At 44.5% G+C, this 17,569-nt stretch overlaps 1 pseudogene; it reads left to right on the top strand.

Annotated features, from left to right (window-relative positions):
• The first annotated feature begins 375 nt into the window (after positions 1-375).
• LOC112321109 (heterogeneous nuclear ribonucleoproteins A2/B1-like) lies at positions 376-6,733 on the top strand (annotated as a pseudogene).
• The last annotated feature ends 10,836 nt before the right edge of the window (positions 6,734-17,569 follow it).

Below are 17,569 nucleotides of genomic sequence, written 5' to 3'. Positions count from 1 at the left end.
CCCCCACTCTCTCATGCAATCCCCCCACCATTGTTCATGTCCATGGGTCATGCATATAAGTTCTTTGGCTACTCCATTTCCTCCATGGCTCTTCATTTTAGAGCTCTGTCATTAATACAACACAGACATACACTTTCTTTTCGTCTGCTCCATTTTCTGGTAGCTTAGACTCCTCATCCTCCACGCAGTATATTTTTTCCCAGGCAGTGTCAGCAGCGCCAGCTTGCGGTGCAGAGGTACCCCCAGCGTCCTCGTTTCTCCAGCTGCGGCAGTTCTCGCTACAGCGCCAGGACCAGTCCGGCTCGTGTTCGACCGCGGAGAGGGGTCTCATCTCGCTGGGCTGCAGGAAATCGGGCTGAAGCACCTGAGTCCGCGATGGAGAGGGAAAAGGAACAGTTCCTTTTCTGTTCAATAAAGTAAACTCTTTTTTTTTTTTTTTTTAATTGTTATGCAATTACAGTTGTATGCCTTTTCTCCCCATCCCTCTACCCCACCCCAGGTGAACCCACCTCCCTCCCCCCTCTCCACCCTCCCCCTTGGTTTTGTCCATGTGTCCTTTATAGTAGTTCCTGTAATACCCTCTTCCCACTATCCCCGCCCCCACCCCCCACCCCCGCCCTGGCTATTGTTAGATTGTTCTTAACTTCAATGTCTCTGGTTATATTTTGTTTGCTTTTTTCTTCTATTGCTTATGTTCCAGTTAAAGGTGAGATCATATGGTACTTGTCCCTCACTTCCTGGCTTATTTCACTTAGCATAATGCTCTCCAGTTTCATCCATGCTGTTGCAACGGGTATAAGCTCCTTCTTTCTCTCTGCTGCGTAGAATTCCATTGTGTAAATATACCATAGTTTTTGGATCCACTCGTTTGCTGATGGGCACTTCGGTTGCTTCCAGTACTTGGCTATTGTAAATTGTGCTGCTATGAACATTGGGGTGCACAGATTCTTTTGGATTGGTGTTTCAGTGTTCTTAGGGTATAATCCCAGCAGCGGAATTACTGGGTCAAAGGGCAGTTCCATTTTTAGTTTTCTGAGGAAATTCCATATTGTTTTCCACAGTGGCCTCACCAGTCTGCATTCCCACCAACAGTGCACAAGGGTTCCCTTTTCTCCACATCCTCTCCAACATTTGTTTGTGGATTTGTTTATGTTGGCCATTCTGACTGGTGTGAGATGATACCTCATTGTGGTTTTAATTTGCATCTCTCTGATGGCTAGTGATGCTGAGCATCTTTTCATATGTCTCTGGGCCCTCTGTATGTCTTCCTTGGAGAAGTGTCTGTTCAAGTCCTTTGCCCATTTTTTAATTGGGTTGTTTGTCTTCCTGGAGTGGAGTCGAGTGAGTTCTTTATATATTTTGGAGATCAGGCCCTTGTCTGAGGTATCGTTGGCAAATATGTTTTCCCATACTGTTGGTACTCTTTGTAATTTGGTGTTGTTTTCTTTAGCCATGCAGAAGCTTTTTATTTTGATGAGGTCCCATTTGTTTATTCTTTCCTTTATGTCCCTTGCTTTAGGGGATGTGTCTGTGAGGATGTTGCTGCGTGGAATGTCTGAGATTTTCCTGCCAATGTTTTCCTCAAGGACTTTTATGGTGTTACGGCTTATATTTAAGTCTTTTATCCATCTTGAGTTTATTTTCGTGTATGGCGTAAGTTGGTGATCGAGTTTCATTTTTTTGCACGTAGCTGTCCAGATCTCCCAACACCATCTGTTGAAGAGGCTGTTTTTGCTCCATTTTATGCTCCTGCCTCCTTTGTCAAATATTAATTGACCGTATAGACTTGAGTTTATTTCTGGGCTCTCTATTCTGTTCCATTGGTCTATGTGCCTGTTTTTATGCCAGTACCAGGCTGTTTTGATTACAGTGGCCTTGTAATACAGTTTGATATCAGGTATTGTGATCCCTCCTGCTTTGTTTTTCTTTCTCAAAATTGCTGCAGCTATTCGAGGTCGTTTATGGTTCCATATGAATTTCTGCAATGTTTGTTCTATATCTGTGAAATATGTCATGGGTACTCTAATAGGGATTGCATTGAATCTATAAATTGCTTTGGGTAGTATGGCCATTTTGATAATGTTGATTCTTCCAATCCATGAACATGGTACATGCTTCCATTTGTTTGTATCTTCCTTAATTTCTTTCTTCAGTGTTGTGTAGTTTTCTGAGTACAGGTCTTTTACCTCCTTGGTTAGGTTTATTCCTAGGTACTTTATTTTTCTTGTTGCTATATCGAATGGGATTTTTTTCCTGATTTCTGTTTCTGCAGTTTCGTTGCTGGTGTACAGGAATGCCTTTGATTTCTGGGTATTGACTCTGTATCCAGCTGTTTTGCCAAATTCATTTATTAGGTCGAGTAGTTTTTGAGTGGAGTCTATAGGGTTTTCCATGTACACTATCATGTCGTCTGCAAACAGTGACAGTTTCATTTCCTCCTTTCCAATTTGGATGCCTTTTATTGCTTTTTCTTGTCTGATTGCTGTGGCTAGGACTTCCAATACTATGTTGAATAGGAGTGGTGAGAGAGGGCATCCTTGTCTAGTTCCTGATCTTAGTGGGAAAGCTCTAAGTTTTTGTCCATTGAGTGTGATGTTGGCTGTAGGTCTCTCATATATGGCCTTAATTATGTTGAGGACTGCTCCCTTTATTCCCACTTTGCTGAGTGTTTTTATCAGAAATGGGTGCTGTATCTTATCAAATGCTTTTTCCGCATCTATTGATATGATCATGTGATTTTTGTCTTTGCTGTTGTTGATGTGATGTATTATGTTTATTGATTTGCGAATATTGTACCATCCTTGCATCCCTGGGATGAATCCCACTTGGTCATGGTGGATGATCTTTTTAATATATTGCTGGATGCGGTTTGCTAATATTTTGTTGAGAATTTTAGCGTCTATGTTCATCAGCGATATTGGCCTGAAGTTTTCTTTCTTCGTTGTGTCTTTATCTGGTTTTGGGATTAGGATGATGTTGGCTTCATAAAAAGAGTTTGGGAGTCTTCCATCAGTTTGGATTTTTTCGAATAGTCTGTGAAGGATAGGGGTTAGTTCTTCCTTAAATGCTTTGTAGAAATCTCCTGTGAAACCATCTGGTCCAGGGCTTTTGTGTGATGGGAGTTTCTTGATGACTGCTTCAATTTCCTTTGCTGATATTGGTCTGTTCAGGTTTTCTGCTTCTTCTTCAGTCAGTTTTGGAAGATTATATTTTTCTAGAAATGTGTCCATTTCATCTAGGTTTTCAAATTTCTTAGCATACAGGTCTTCATAGTAATTTCTTATGATCCTTTGTATTTCTGTGGTATCAGTTGTAATCTCTCCACTTTCATTTCTAATTCTGTTTATTTGGATCCTCTCTCTTTTCTTTTTGATGAGCCTACTTAAAGGCTTGTCGATTTTGTTTATCTTTTCAAAGAACCAGCTCCTGGATTCATTGATCCTTACAATTGTGCTTTTAGTCTCTATGTCATTTAATTCTGCTCTGATCTTGGTTATTTCCTTCCTTCTGCTTGCTCTGGGCTGTCTTTGTTGTTGTTCCTCCAGTTCTTGTAGGCATAGGGTTAGGTTGTTTGTTTGAACTGTTTCTAACTTCTTAAGGTAGGCCTGTATTGCTATGAACTTCCCTCTCAGGACTGCCTTTGCTGTGTCCCATAGGTTTTGGGTTGTTGTGAGTTCGTTTTCATTTGTTTCCAGGAAGTTTTTGATTTCTTCCCTAATCTCGTTCTTGACCCATTCATTGTTTAATAGCATGCTATTCAGTCTCCATGCTTTTGAGTGTTTTGGGTTTTTACCCTTGGCGTTGGTTTCTAGTTTCAGACCCTTGTGGTCAGAGAAGATGCTTGATATGATTTCAATTTTCTTGAATTTGTTGAGGCTTGCTTTGTGTCCTATCATGTGGTCTATCTTTGAAAAAGTTCCATGGACACTTGAAAAGAACGTGTATTTTGCTTCTTTGGGATGAAAAGCTCTGTATATATCAGTTAAGTCCATTTCCTCTAAGGTATTGTTAAGTGACACAATATCTTTGTTGATCTTTTGTTTGGAAGACCTGTCCATTTTTGATAGTGGGGTGTTAAAATCCCCTACTATAATTGTGTTGCTGTCAATATCTTTCTTGAAATCCTCCAATATTTTCTTTATGTATTTGGGTGCTCCTATGTTGGGTGCATATATATTTACAATGTTTATGTCTTCTTGGTGGATTCTTCCTTTGAGTATTATGAAGTGACCTTCTGGGTCTCTCTTTATGGCCCTTCTTTGGAAGTCTATTTTGTCTGATATGAGTATTGCTACCCCTGCTTTTTTTTCCTGTCCGTTTGCTTGGAAAATTTGTTTCCAGCCCTTCACTTTCAGTCTGTGTAAGTCTTTTGTCCTGAGATGGGTCTCTTGTAGGCAGCATATGTGTGGGTCATGTTTTCTTATCCATTCAGCTGTTCTATGTCTTTTGATTGGAGCATTTAATCCATTTACATTTAAGGTTATTATCGATAGGTAGTTATTCATTGCCATTATTTCCTACCTGTGTTCCTCTGTCTTTCTCTTTTCCTTCCTTTCCTTAAAGCAGTCCCTTTAGCATCTCTTGCTGATGGAGCTGTATTCTTTTAGACTTTTTTTGTCTGGGAAACTCTTTATTTGGTCTTCTATCTTGATTGAGAGCCTTGCTGGGTAAAGTAGTCTTGGTTGCAGGCCTCTGGTTCTCATTACTTGGAATATTTTTTGCCATTCTCTTCTGGCTTGGAGCGTTTCCATTGAGAAGTCAGTTGCTAACCTTATTGGGGCTCCCTTGTATGTTACTTCCTTTTTCTCCCTTGCTGCCTTTAAGATCCTCTCTTTGTCTTGGAAATTTGCCATTTTAATTATGATGTGTCTTGCAGTGGGTCTCTTTGGGTTCCTCTTGCTTGGGACTCTCTGTATTTCCTGGATTTGGGTGACTTTTTCTCTCCTCAGATTAGGGAAATTTTCCATCATTACTTTTTCAAACAGGTTTTCTATCCCTTGCTCTTCTTCTTCTCCTTCTGGTATTCCTATTATACGGATATTGTTACGTTTCATGTTGTCCTGCATTTCCCTTATTGCCTCTTCATTCTTTCTGAGCCTCTTTTCCTTTTCTTGCTCCTTCTGGGTGTTTTTTTCTACTTTATCCTCCAGCTCGCTGATCCGATCCTCTGCTTCATCAAGTCTGCTTTTAATTCCTTCTACTGTGTTCTTCAATTCAGAAATTGTATTCTTCATTTCCGCTTGGCTCTTGTTGATATTTTCTATTTCCTTTTTCATGTTGATATAGTTTGCAGTGAGTTCATTGTAGTTTCCTTGTAGTTTCTGGTAGTTCTCTTTGAGCTCAGAGAGCTCAGTGAGTTTCCTGATGACCATTGCTTTGAACTCAGTATCTGATAGTTGACTTGCCTCTTTTTCGGTTAGTATTCTTTCTGAGACTTCCTCCTTTCCTTTCATTTGGGAATTGTTTCTTTGTCTTCCCATTGTTTGTGAGGCTCTTCTTGTTGGCCTCTGCGTCTTAAATTGCTTTGTTCTGACTCCCTGGATTTATGATATGAACTTCTATGGTAGAATGCCAATGGGATTCGGTGGTGCTGTCTCCTTACTCTCCTGTGCTCACTGGTCTTGAGCTGACGTTTATGTGTTTAACACGGTCTAACTCTAGTCTTTTCAGCACTCCAGGTTTTGTTGTCTCACCGTCAGATCTTTCAATGTCCTCTATCTTTGGTCTCTAAACTTCGTATATGCTGGAGTACTGTTGGCTGTTCGCTCTGCTCCTCAGATCGGCTAGGTATTTCCCTGGCGTTGAGGGGAAGTGGACTCCGCTCCCACCTATGTTGCCGCCATCTTCTCATATCTAAAGTAAACTCTTTATTGGTGGAGTGAGCTTCGAAACCACAGAAGAAAGTTTGAGGAACTATGAAGAGCCATGGGGGAAGCTTACAGTTTGTGTGGTAATGAGAGATCCTGCAAGCAAAAGACCAAGAGGATTTGGTTTTGGAACTTTTTCATCCATGGCTGAGGTTGATGCTGCCATGGCTGCAAGACCTCATTCAATCGACGGGAGAGTGGTTGATTCCAAACCTGCAGTTGCAAGAGAGGAATCTGGAAAGCCAGGGGCTCATGTAGCTGTGAAGAAGCTGTTTGTGGGTGGTGTTAAAGAAGACACTGAGGAGCATCATCTTAGAGATTACTTTGATGAGTACGGACCGATTGATACCATTGAGATAATTACTGATAGGCAGCCCGGAAAGAAAAGAGGCTTTGGATTGGTTACTTTTGATGACCATGATCCTGTGGATAAGATTGTGTTGCAGAAATACCATACCATCAATGGTCATAATGCAGACGTAAGAAAGGCTTTGTCTAGACAAGAAATTCAGGAAGTTCAAAGTTCTAGAAGTAGAAGGAGGCAACTTTGGATTGGGAGACTTGCAAGGTGGTGGTAGAAATTTTGGACCAGGACCGGAAGTAACTTTAGAGGAGGATCTGGTGGCTATGGAAGTGGTCGTGGATTTGGGGATGGCTGCAATGGGTGTGGAGGAGGACCTGGAGGAAATTATAATGGAAGTGGAAATTATAATAATTTTGGAAATTATAATCAGCAACCTTCTAACTATGGTCCAATGGAGAGTGGAAATTTTGGTGGTAGCAGGAACATGGGGGGACCATATGGTGGCGGAAACTATAGTCCTGGAGGAAGTGGAGGAAGTGGGGGTTATGGAGAGAGAAGCTGATATTAAGTTTCTTCCTATTTGCCATGGGCTTCACTGTATGAGTAGGAGAGGCTGAGAGCCCAGAGGTAATGGAACAGCTTCAGGTTATCGAAATAACAATGTCAAGGAAACTCTTATCTCAGGCATGTGTAAGGATGCAGTGATGTGGCAGGAGACACCAGAGCAGAGGCAGAGGGCTGTTTTGTGAATGGATTGGATTATTTAATAACATTACCTTGCTGTGGAGGAAGGATTGTAAAAAACATGCCTTTGAGAGAGTTTCTTAGCCTTTTAATTGTAGTTTGTTTCCAGTGGTCTTTGTAAGAGTGTAGAAGCATTCCTTTTTCGATAATGTTAAATTTATAAGTTTCAGGTGACCTCTGAAAACTTTTTAAAGATTTTTTTCAAAGTTTTGAAAAGCTATTAGCCAAGATCATGGTGTAATAAGACATAGTGCTTTTCCTTTAAAAAAAAAATTCAGTTCATGTGTAGAGTTAAGAAGCCATTGTACATTTATGATTTAATAAAATAATTCTAAAGGAAAAATGATATATATTTTTTCCTATCAAGAGTGTTTGTTACTCATAGTGTATGTTTCTTATAATTTTAATGCCTGCATTGGAGGTATGGCAAGCTCTTTCTAAGTGTTCCCCAAGTGACTCTCATAGAAACCTTTGGAAATGTTTATTACTTCTCACTGTTTGCTATGATCATTCAACCACGTGAGTGTTGAACACATGAGTTTTGCCCTGTTATGCTGACAAGGTGAAGTCAGTAGAGGAGAGAGCTGTCAGATCTTGAGTTCCAGACCAAAAGCCACATGTTTAATAGTTTAGTTAAATAAAGTTGCCTTATGGCTACTTGGCAATAGTCATGTGATAAAGTTCTGTCAAATCTCGTTAACTTCTAAGAATAGAAAAGAGACATTGGTAGGTTAGAGTAGTCACACTGGAGGAGCTGGACTGTAAGAGTTTTAATTGGGGGCGAGGTTCTTTCTGCTGCAGGGTTGTTTGTGGCATTAACTTTGATGATCTAATTCACCTTTAGTTTTCCTATGACCCAAACCAAGACCGAAGTAGTCAATAATTCGACCATGTGCAGCTAACATTTTCTAGATGCAAATAATTTGGAATGCAGCCTGCCTCTTGCTTTGAATGACTTCTAAATTGCTCTATGTGAAGAACATCATGCAAGACTTCCAAATGTCTGTGTAGGCGTCAACAGGTACCAAGCCAGGCTGATGTAAATGACCAGCTAGGTGTACATTCCAGGAACTTGGCACCCTGAATTGTCTACATGGCCCAGCAAGTCAAGAACTTCGTGTGCACGTAATACACTGTGCTCGTGAAATAGCTCACCTGAACAAAATGAGTCATGGAAAAAATCTTAAATCACTGGGCCTCACCTTCTTTCCCCCACAGTAACCTCACATGAAAGCTCAGACAGATGATATCACAGCTTCTGCTTTAATTCTTCCATTGAAATGAAACTTACCATGTCTCTCAAGAACCGTAGACTTGAACATTCCTTGTGGGACAGCCTTACTTGTCGGAAACTGCTTCCCTGTACAGAATTAAATATGCCTCCCCTTGGTCACAAGCTTTTCTCTGGATCTAAACTTTCAAATGCATTGACTTAATTTACACAACTCTAAAAAGAGTGAGAGGTTTTCACATTTATTGCAAGGGGATGTGGATTTTGTAAAAAGGGCCCAAACCCCTGGATTAGAGCTGATTTGGAAGGGGCAGGCCCTTCCCTCACTATTTCTGTTCTCCCTTCCTCCTGAGATGGATGTAGCTATTTTTACTTGCACTGCTCCTGGCTTGCAGTTCCCTGATTCTGACGAATGGGGAGTCTTTTCTTGGCACATCCTGTAGATCGGCAGCTGGGACCTTGTCTCCTTTGGGTGTCTGGCTGCTCACAGAGGTGGGACTCTCACAGAGGAGGGGAGGAGAGGTTAGTCAGCAGGAACCTGCCCCTCACCCTGTGCCGTCTGCCTACTATTTGGCCACTCTGAAGACCATGTTCTTCAAGATATCCTCAAATTCTTGCCGCTCCTGTGCCTGCGAGTACCCAGGGCTCTTTGCCCACCTCCAGACCCTTTCTGTCAGGGAGAGTGAGTCCAGGCCAAATGTGGCAGGTACCCCACCCCAACCATGGTACTGATACTTCAGAAGAGCATGCCCAGAGAGTCAGAACACTTGGCTGTAATGCACCTTGCAGTGGGCAGGGCACATCTGAATAGCAGACAGGGGGAAATGACGGGCTTTGTAGCATCTCCTCCAGCTGCCTTGCACAGCTGTTGGGGCCACAGAGAACACAGACCTGTCTCCAGAATGTGTTCACTCTTCCAGGCAAAAGTTTACAGGTCAAATTGCCCAAAGATTTATCTTACTCTAGGTGCTGAAGAACATTGTTCTTTTAGCCAAGCACCTGTTCTGGGTGGGATTGGCTTCTGGCCAGGAAGATGGGGTTCAGTCCAGCTCAGCTGAGAAGTCAATAAATGTGGGCTGAATGGAAGGGCAGACTGGGCTGAACATAAGGATGGTCTTTGCCAGGTAAAATTCTTGAATCCTGGAGGTGGTTTGCAGGGAGGGGAGCATTTCCTTCTGTATGGAGAGTGATGAGTTGGTGCAGATATATCACCCACAGAGCACCTAGACTGGGTCATGGGATTAGGACATCTGGATTGAGAAGGGAAACCTAGCGTGCCTCGTGTGCCCACAAATGGGGGTATTAGAGGGGCATCTGGGGTCTGACCAGCTCAGGAGGCCTCTGAGAAGGGGGTGGGCTGCCTCAGAGGAGACAGTTAATTAAAACCCCATTGGTTTCAGTAAGTAGGAGCAAGGCTGGCTACATAGTTTGCAGGGTCCAGCAAAAAATAAAAATGTGGAGCCTTTTGTTCAAAAATTAAGAATTTCAAGATTTCGACAGGAGAGCACTAAACTTAGCACAGATTCTTTTAAGTGCAGGGCCCTGTGTGACTCGTTCTCCCTGATGGAAAGGGTCTGGGGGTGGGCAAAGAGCCCTGGGTGTTCGCAGGCACAGGAGTGGCAAGAATGTGAGGATATCCTAAAGAAAATGGTCTTCAGGGTGGCCAAGTAGTGGGTAGGGGGCACAGGGTGAGGGGCAGGTTCCTGCTGACTAACCTCTCCTCCCCTCCTCTGTGAGAGTCCCACCTCTGTGAGCAGCCAGACACCCAAAGGAGACAAGGTCCCAGCTGCCGATCTACAGGATGTGCCAAGAAAAGACTCTCCATTCATCAGAATCAGGGAACTACAAGTCATGAAGTGGGCCTGGGGTAGGACTCACTGCCTGTCCCTATTTTGATGGTAGCTGGGCTGGCTCCACTATGACGAATCCCCTTTCTACTCTCCTTGCCCCATCACATTAAGCCCATTTCTCTCTGGTTCCTGATCTGCTGCGTTTGCTCAGTCGTATTCCCTTGCTCCGTGGTTAGCTGCTTTCAAGCCTGAGGTTCTCCACAGCTAATAATGCTGGTACCGTTTATCTAGACCTACTGTGCCCCTTGGCAGAAGTGCTTTATATACATTATCTCTAATCCTTTCAGAAACACTGGGTGGTAAGTATTTTTACCCCCATTTTATAGGGACACAAAGTGATTTGGCTAAGGCCACACAATTTATAAATGACAGAATTGAGCTCAGGATGGCTTCAAGAACCTGCGTTCTTCCCATTCACCACCTGGTCTTCGAGGGCACAATGTGTCCTGTTAATTGTTATATATTGAGGGCCTGCTACATACAAGGCATCTGCAGGGCCCTGTATGTAGCAGGCCCTCAATAAAAATGTAGATTTTTAATGTAGGGTTTATGCTGGGAGAAGCAGGCAGAGGTGACCCTAGGGAGAATTAGGGGTCTCGACTCCCAGGCAGTGCTCTGCTTACTGCATGATTGACATCATGTCTACCCTAAAGAGAGAGGGCTACTATATGCTGGGGGCCTCCTGGATTCTGGGGCTGCATTGATGTTAGGGGTGCCCTGACTCAGGCCCTATTTTCATGTCTTCCTGCCTCTCATAGACACTGAGCTCTTTCTAGCAAATGCATAGTCCTAGGGGGTCATCAGCCTAAACCTTATCTCTTCCTCTTCGGTCAGGGATCTGGGCCAACTGTGTAGAAACTAAGCATCTTGCTCACCTCTCTCCTTCCAAAGACTCAGCCAGAGCAGGTCCGGATCAGCCATCTCTTTGTTCCTTTCCCTGGGGTTTCACCCTGATCCCTCTTAGCCTTCCAAAGGTGCTGCCCAGCAGATGGCAAGCCCCATTGCTGTCATCTCTCCAGGAGGAAGAGGAAAGAGCAAATGAACACACATAAGCAAGGAGAAAGTTTTTCAGTGATGCCAATGATGCCACTCCCCGCTCTTGTGAGGCGGAAGAGGCACGGGAGCTGAGCAGTGTTCTAGGTGAGGCCACTGTGTGTGGCCGAGGGCTCATTTTGTGCTGCATCAGAGCCCTTCCCTTCTGGGAAATTGGAAGGGCAGGTTTGGTCAACACTGTAGAATTCATGTAGAAAGACAAAGCCCCATCGTCCTCCTGCTTTCCAAAGCAGGGCAAACACACACTTTGCTGTGCTTAACACACATGCTCCTCCGTGGACAGGTATGTGGCCCAAAGCCCTTGCCTTGGAGCGTTTTTGTCACCTCCCAGGCCCCCCACTTTATTAGACCCAGCTCTTTGTGACTTTGATCTCATTGTTGCCCTGCCTAACCGAGCTCCCCAGAGTCTCTGAGTCTGCCCGCTAATTTAAGAGCCCTGGGTTCATACTCTCTTGTTTTTCTTTGGATGGATTAGGTTAGTGCCACTGTGCAGCTTGGGGTCTCACTTAGCTGAGTTCCTTTCCCATGGCTTATGATGAAGAATAAATTGGGAGGACTCATAGGAATATTCTGCTGATTCTTGCTGTTTGGGGAAAGGAGGTTGTGTTGGCAAATCTTATTTTGAAACCGTCACTTCTGTGTCCAGAATATTCAGCAAGACAGGTTTTTACATAACTAATGTGGACAAGAGATTGGATGGGCCTGCTGGGCCATGGGGGGATTACCTCTTTGGAATCACAATTGTGGCGGTGGATGCCGAGAACACTGCAGCTAACTGGAGTTCCCATTTGGAATATCCTGTTCTCTTGAGTCTTTCTGCGTGAGCCGGTTCAGGTTTCATTGCTGTTTTGCTCATCTCTGTTCTCCTACTTAGTGGCGGCAGAGGAGGGGGAAAAACTGCTCTGCCGGTGTTTATTTGACTACTGAGGCTAATTGTTCATTTGCTGAAAAGTACAAAATCAAAGACCAAGGGTCTCTAAAATATTGCTCAGTGTGTGTGTACACTTATTTCCATATGTGTTAGAAAATAAAATGTTATCACTGAGCTAAAAATAAAGACCAGAATATTTTATAAAGAATCTTTTCCTTATTTCTTTCCCCCCCCAAAAGTAGTAATTACGCCTTCTATTTACCACTTGCTGGGAATCAGTTACGTAGCCTGCACGCACACGGTTACACCATCCTGTTTATCTTTCAGTAGATAATTGCAGTTGAAAGACAAAAGGGATGATCGGATTTCAGGAGCAGGAAGACAGACAGAAGCTGAAATTTGAGACCACATCCCTCTATAAATGTCTGACTGTGGAAAGAGAATTCTATTTCCTGGACTCAGGCAATGCCTCCAAATGCAGGCAGGCATCCACATGCCATTAGAAAAACCATTTCCCCCGAATATGTGTCCGTCTAGGGAGGAAGAGGAAAAGGTGGGAAAAGACAGCTTGAAATTGTAGCTACCAGAGACTGCTGATGAAAATTGTGCATAGCTGAAAGAGCAAATCACTCTCGTTTTTCAGTGATTGCACTGGATTTTGAAATTGAACCCAGCAGGAAGAACGTACCTGCCTGAGCTTCCAGAGAGGCTTTGGGTTTGTAGGCTTATGAGCCCAGAACATCTATTTTTCAAGCTCTGTACCTGCCCTGCTGCAGCTTCCGTGTGACTAATCTCTGGATTGGTGCTCTCTTCTTAGCCTTACTTGAGACAGGAAGGCAGCCAGTTTTACCTTGGGAGGGCGTGAGGGAGGAGGGGGTGGTAGCTCAGGGAGTAAACCACAGCCCCTCTCCTGGGATTTCTGAGTCTGGGAGGCAGCACTCCTACTCCTCAGGCTCTGCCTAGAGGTGACTGAAACTGTTCAAAGGAAAGAGCAGGTCTCAGAAAGCCTTAAAGATTTCTAATTTGATTAGAATGTACTCAGAGCTAAACTGACAGAGGTGGCTGGCTCTTAACAAGGGCTGCATTCTAAAGTCAGCGTGCAGGGTGAAATTTGCATGTAGTCACAACTGTGCTCTGGAACCACTTCACTTGCCTGCGAAGTGTGCTTCAAGACGCACCAGGGGAGGCTGGCAAAGCAGCCTTGTGGCGGGGACCAGCACCCTCTCTGCTGGGCTCTTTTTGGGGCCTGTGCTCTTTCAGAGAAAGGTAGGAAGACTGGTAGTATTTACATTGTTCTCCTGGTCTCATCCAGCCAGGTGAGCACCCTTAAATTTGCTTAAGGGAAATCCATGTAGGTTGCAGTTCAATCGCACCCATAGGTACCCCCCCAAAATATGCATTTGCCATGTGTGGAGGAGAAGGGGAGGGGAGAGAGGAGGACAGGGGAATGGAGGGGAGGGAAGAGGCAGAAAATCTGGGTCTTAATATCTCCAGCCTGATCTCTGGGACCCTCTGGCTTCACTGTGACACATTTACAGGGCCTCCAGCTCATAATAACAGCTAATATATTGCACTGAATATGTGCTTGGCACTGGTCTAAGCACTTCACATGCATTAATCTCCTGAATACTCTCAATAACTCCATAAGGTGAAACTTTATTATCCCATTCTATAGATGAGGAAACAGAGTCTTCGAGCCCATTCACAGTTTTGCCCCTGTGGGAGCTTAAGATGAAGATGGGGGTCAGGGCAGAGCCACTGAGAGGAACTGGAACTTTCAGCTTCTTTCATGGGGCGCAGTGGGGGTGTTGCGATGGGAGAACCTGCTCTGCTTGACCGGAGGGCTCAGCGATGCCGCCAGAGTGAGCGGTCTTGCTCTCTGGGCTCTGGGCTCTGGCACAGGCTACTGCCTCTGCTCAGCTCTTTCTTCCCTTCACCGTGGGAACTGTCACTCATCCCTCCCTGGCTCCAAGCAGAAGTAGGGGCCTCACTACCCAGCCTGCCCTTCTCTTGCAGTCCCCACTCACTCTGTCTCATCCTCTGACCACATCCAGAGGCCCTTCGGGACGGGTGCTGGCCTCTTCCTGTTGTCTCCGCTGCCCTCAGCACAGGGCCTGGCTCACTATATTCAGTTAGTGTGTGCTGGATGGGGATTGAGTAGGTAAAGAGCTATAGTGCATCACTTCCTATCCAGTTTCCAAAATACAGGCAATGCATTTGTAATCTGTTTCTAACAAATCATATTGAAGCAGGGTGCAGCCAAGAGGAGGGCCCTAAGAAGGGATTTGCAATGGGGTCCAGGACTCGGGGTGTCCAGGAAATATTAGAAAAATGTATGTAGGATGTCTTCACCCCCACAGGCCTGAGCCAGGGGGGATGGGACACATGGAACAGGGCCATTCAGAGCTGTTTTGGGTAGCAACAGCTTTGTAGCTAACCCCTGGCAGTCATTTAACATATCTATAACCTTTAACTGGTTTCATGGATATGTTAAATAGCTGTGGCCCTGCTTTGAGCCAGGGAGATGGGAGTGACTTCCACCCAAGATGGGACTGGGAAGCAACTCCCCCTCGTTACAGGGCCTGCGTGAGAGCTTGGAGATGATTGGCTCCAAGCCATGGGGCCACACCTGCCCAGACTTACTATGGCAGCCCAGTAAAGCTGGAAGAATACAGGGATGCTGGCAGGTGTAGCTGACTGTAGGAGGAGTCGGAAATGGGCTGCAAAGGAAGATGGGAACTGGGATTTAAACCTAGGCCCGGCAGCCATAGGTAAGAAGAGAGACCATGCGGCTCTGAAGTAAAAGAGAGACCACGCGGCTTCAAAGAGTAGGGAGGACCACAAGGTTATGGGGGAGAAAGAAGAGACCATGCAGCTCTGAAGGAAGGAGTGAACCACGAGGCTCTGAAGCAAGTAGATAGATAGAGGTCCATGTGGTTCTGAAGTGGGGAAAAGGACCACGCGGTTCTGAAGGAGAGTAAAGAGGACCACGAGGTTTTGGAGTGCTTCTTCTTGCTACGCGGCTTAGGCAGCAGGAGAGACTTTGCAGCCATAGAGAAAGGGGAGAAAGGACTCTTGCTGCTGGGCCATGAGAAGGTGCCACATGGCTTTGGATTAACTGGAGATCGCAGCAGCCACACAGCTGATGGTGCTGGGAGCCTGAATCACGGACTTCTACTTCTTTTCCTGAGACACGGTACCCCGGACTGGGCACGGGGATAGGGAAGGACTGTGCATCTGTGGGTATTCTAGAGGACTTTAGTATCTTACTGAAGACATTAGGTCATTATTCTAAGTTTGTGTAACTTTTGAATAAACAATTCCTTTCCTTTTCACCAGTCTCTGGCATTGAGAGACGTCTTTCCTCTGGCGGCGGGCATTGCGAACCTAGCAGGTGGGCGTGGGGGGAAGGAACCTCCAGAGACAGAAAGGCGGAATACTTTCTGTAATAATTTATCGTGAACCACCCCCCCCCCTCCTGCTCTGTAACAATATGTTCTGTATGAAAATACTAACCAGATCCTATTTCCTGTTATCTGAGATGGGAAAAATTATATTGTGTTACACATTAATTCCAAATCTTGAACCAATGTCCTAAAATTCAACTGAAACATAGTAAAACAGCTATATGTAATTAGAAGACTCAATTAGGATGTAAGATGCTGAAAACATTCCTTCCTAATCCCAGACTATTACTGTGTCATTGGTGAACAATTACTCCGTGTGCAGCAAAAGCTTCACTTCCAGTGCCAGGGCTCTTCTCCCTGGCTTTACTTTCTTTTCCAATTTTTTTCAACAGTTTCTCAGGCTTGAGGAACTTGACCACCACTAAACAAATATCAGGAGACATTATCCAAGGCTCAGGGAAATAAGTTTAAGGCAAGGACACAACAGGCAGAGAATGGCTCACGCTGAGTACGAAATATTCCCAGTTGAATTTGGGAATATTCCCCACACATTCTTTTGCTTAAAATGATGCATGGAGTTTTGAGGATGTACATATCATTTTCCCTAAAATTCATACACTGTCTGAAAAATATTTGATCATAGCCAGTGCCTACTTTCCTTTCTTCTTTCCCTTTACCCTTCCCCCCTCTTCCTTTGCAAGTAATGGATTCTGTAAAATGTGGGTGTGACCTATGAAGGGGTCCAGAATATGCCACTGTGGCATAAGGATTAGTTTGAGCTGAAAGCGTTTCAAAGTCAACAAATGCAGGAAGAAGCTTTCTCTGTGTTCCTCTTATCTGCCTAAAAGCAGAGCCTTCCCATAGAATACAACTGTCAGAAAGCCCCCTGTAAGGGAGGCTGCCTGCACTCGAGGAAAGAGCGACTTCCGGCCCTGGAGGTGGGCAGTCAGCGCTGGATGCATGGACAGGCTTCAGTGAGACAGACCTTACCTTCCGTCAGTTCCCCAAGTATTTCTCAGTCACCCCTCACTATTTATTTATTGTCCCTTGAAATCCCAACCCCTTGCTCTTATTAAGATGTATAGGAGCTCCAAATTCTAACCCCTGCTTGAGCCACTTTCTTTGTGAGCTCTGCACACATAAGTGGGTAAATTTTGTCTTTTGCTGATCTGACTTGAGTCAATTTAATTTTCAGGTTCCCCAAATGTTGAACCTAAGAGGGTGGAGGAAAGGATTTTCTGTCCCAATGCCAGGAAATGTTGCACTAGGAAAATATAACTTAGGGATAATTCTGCAGTGAGTGCGTTTGTATATTCAAACTTTAAAAAAGGCCCATATATACCTGCATGCATGGTGATGCCTCCCTGGTTTACCCATCGGTCCTCCAGGGGTCGAGACCTATACCAACTCTGAGGCCTTGACATAGGGTCGAATCCCACTTGAGACACTTTCCTGCATGGCTCTTGGCTCCTGGACATCCTTCCATCTCTCTGGTGTGTGGAGATGCCCAAAATTCTTGCCTCATTTGATTAATTAGGACAGTAAAGCCTTTGTTATAGAAGCAAATATCTTACTGTAGCAGAGCCAGTAATATTGGTTTTCCTCTCCTTTCAACTGGTAACAGAACCCCTGAATTTTAGCTGGGGAGAGAATGAAGACTACATTTTCCAACCTCCCTTGCAGACAGGGATGGCCATATGACAAATTCTCACCAATAGAGTGTGAATAGAAGTAACATGTGTCATTTCCAGGGTAATACTATCTTTTGGAAGCCAGAAGGTCAACAAAGATTCCCAACTTTGTCATAAAAGCAGTTTTGCTCAAGATGGGCCCTGTGCAAAGTAGCAGGGGCTCAAAGTTGCACAGTTCACCTTTACCAAAAGCAGAAACATGTTTAGTACAGTACTTGGTGTAAAGGGGGTGTTTAACAAACACATCCAGGTCGAATGAATAAAGGGATAAATAAATGACTGGACTACATAGAGATCTAGGTGTTCCTGCTGAATGGTGGCCATCTTTCATTATGCAGGACACATGATGTATAGCCAAAGGTGGTCTTATCTCAGCTGTCAGTGGCCCCCAGGTTGGCTACAACTGTCACCTGCATCTTTCCATTACTTACATGAGATCCCTCTAGCTCGGCTGTGGTGGCCCCTCCTTATTTTGTGGCCCATGCATGATACCAGTCTTAACTCTTTGTAATGTTTTGGGGGCCTGTAAAGAAACAGGGTTGAAGCTCAGG

The sequence above is a fragment of the Desmodus rotundus genome, chromosome 1 (assembly GCF_022682495.2).
Source record: "Desmodus rotundus isolate HL8 chromosome 1, HLdesRot8A.1, whole genome shotgun sequence".
NCBI classification, from domain to species: Eukaryota; Metazoa; Chordata; class Mammalia; order Chiroptera; family Phyllostomidae; genus Desmodus; species Desmodus rotundus.
Note: the sequence above shows the minus strand (reverse complement) of the source record. Positions and strands in the feature narration are given on the sequence as shown.